The sequence below is a fragment of the Triticum dicoccoides genome, unplaced genomic scaffold, assembly GCF_002162155.2.
Source record: "Triticum dicoccoides isolate Atlit2015 ecotype Zavitan unplaced genomic scaffold, WEW_v2.0 scaffold119792, whole genome shotgun sequence".
In the NCBI taxonomy this organism is placed as follows: domain Eukaryota; kingdom Viridiplantae; phylum Streptophyta; class Magnoliopsida; order Poales; family Poaceae; genus Triticum; species Triticum dicoccoides.
In genome coordinates this window covers 1-2,601 of record NW_021183536.1, presented here as the reverse complement: position 1 = coordinate 2,601, position 2,601 = coordinate 1, and the positions used below count along the sequence as shown (strand labels likewise).

The 2,601-nt window shown below is 42.9% G+C and overlaps 1 pseudogene; it reads left to right on the top strand.

Annotated features, from left to right (window-relative positions):
* The first annotated feature begins 390 nt into the window (after positions 1–390).
* LOC119343231 lies at positions 391–2,189 on the top strand (annotated as a pseudogene).
* The last annotated feature ends 412 nt before the right edge of the window (positions 2,190–2,601 follow it).

The window sequence follows — 2,601 nt, the reverse complement described above, 5'->3', positions numbered from 1 at the left end:
CGGTACGTCCGGCAACTCTCTTGCTCCGAGTTGAGCTTGATGTGTTCGACACATTGTATGACCGGATTTTTTGTGATTTTATTAGGGAAAACGATAGATTCTGATGCTTCGTCGGATGAGGAGTATGAACCGACGGAGCTTGATCAAATGATTCAAGATGAGTTCTTCAATTCCTAGGATTCGAACGAAGAAGTGGACATGATCATGCTCATGAGCATGCAAGAGGAAATGGACCGGCAAGTGGAGCATATTCTCAACTTCAAGGGCTGAATCAAAGGGAGAAGAGTGATCAACCGGGATAGGGAGTCCGGAGCAAAGCTACTTCATAGGGACTATTTTGCTCCCAAGCCTTCTTTCCAGGATGATCCATGTTTTTGTCGTTGTTTTCGCATGCGAAAACCATTATTTTTGCGCATTGTGGAGGGAGTGGAGGAACACGACGACTACTTCAAGCTCACAAGGGATTGGTGCGGACAATTCTCTTTCTTTGCCAAACAGAAGTGCACGACTGCTCTGAGAATGCTTGCACTTGGTACTGCTGCAGATGCCGTTGGTGAGATGGTCAAGATGGGGGAGGACACATGTCTGAAGACTATTGTCAAGTTTACCCGCACCATGGTGGAGGTGTTTGGACCTGAGTATCTCAGAGAACCAAATGCGCAGAACACGGAGAAGTTGTTGGCCAAAAAGTTGTCCAATTATTATTAAACTAGTTTGCAAAAAAAAAATCACATGCTAAAAGTTTCTGTGGATTTGTTTACCAGTAATACACTAGAAACTATTGTTTTGATATTTGTCATAGTGTTTGGGTTAGAATTATCTAACATGATATCTAATGGCAGTTAAATTTATATGAACACATTCGCATACATCATACAATTCAAATTTAGCAGAAGCAAAAAAGAATCATTGACATACATTTCAATTATATAAACTTCACATTATTAATACTATTTAGCAACATTTCATGTGGTTAATTAGGATAGATAAATAATAGAAAAGTATGCCCATCAAAACTATATTATGGTATATTACAAAACTACGATAATTTACAATTTATTTAAATAAGTATAAAAATTTAGCATAAAATGCCCATTCGTGCTACAACGGGCCCAATTTCGTCATACGATCGTGTCCCGCTCTGCCGTGCTCACCTCTCTCCATACAAGGGTTGTCTCCTCGGCTGCGCACTTCTTCTTCCGATCCTCTTCCACGCCCTAAAATCCTCCTATTTCACAGTATCTAGAATTGTTTAGAATCCATTTGAGAAAGTGTGGGAGTTGCGACCAAGTCATGTCAAGATACTTGAGTAGGAGACGGCCACTGAGCCGTCATCCCCGCTGGTGGAGAGCGCGACCAAGGAACACAATGAAGGTGGCGCAATGACCATGCTCTCTGACTCCCCTATAATTCACCATGAGTTGATAGCTCCAGCTCCAGGTCCGAAAGTGCAGCATCAACACATGCTAACAGAGACAGAGTCCTCCCTTCATCTAGCTCCAGCTCCAGAAGCGCAGCAGCATCAACAGGCCCCAGAAGGTTTCATGGACATTTGGGCAGACAACGAGGCTAGTGGGTATCAATGTCTGAAAAAATTGCTAGGAGATGCAAACTACAAGTGGTATGTCACAGTTGATGCTGAATTTTTCATGAAGGAGATCTGTGGGGAGCGCCACAGTCTCTTGATGGTCACTATGAGCAGACCCGAAGGATCGTCAACGAGGGCGACCTGGTTCAAGTGGGATTTGCGCTCGCCGACTCCAAGTACGGGCTTGATCCACACTCTTTCTCGATATTTCAGCAATATCCTCTTTGACTACACGGCAAGGAGCTCTACCAGCAAAAACATCAGATTCCTAAGAGATCAGGAAAAGCTAAACCTTGACGATCATGCTAGCAAAAGCATCGGTGTCAGAAATTTCATCAATGGTATCAACAACACCCTTTGCATATTGGGAAACAGAAACATTACATGGATCACATTTCAAGGATATTTAGATTTTGGTTACATTATTAGGGCAGTCAAGGATACTTCTGTTCTGATAGCATCCCGAACATAGTTCATCCAATTGGCAAAGGGGTATTTCCTAAGCAGCTATGATCTAAAACTTCTCCTCAGTCTTGGAATTCGCTGTCAAAAGACCAGCCGAAGCGTGCGCGAGAGTGCGAGTCTGAAGGGGTTGTCTTAAGTCTGTGGATCAGGGCAGTGAGATGGAGACAACCGACCTTTTTGTATATCGTTGCATCCATGCCTCAGTGAAGTTTCTATCTGTTACAATTTTCACAAGGTGGTCCCGGAATCTGTCAAAGGGTGGATAATAAGTAAATACTTGAACCACGAAGGGAAGGGGTTATTGGAAGCAATTGAGGTGCCTGCTCGGAGATGCACGAGGTTTTGGATATTGCCTTACGAGATTGTAATCCCTAACATTTGAGTAATAAAAGAGTTAGTTCGCAAAAAAAAAGCATCTCTAGCCATCCCGAGAAAACACGTCCCGCAGAACCAGTTTACGGTGACCACGAAAATTGGTTTGCGGTACCTCTCTTTCTTTTTTAATGTTTGCGGCACTTCTCTTTCTTTTTTAATTTTGTAAACGTATC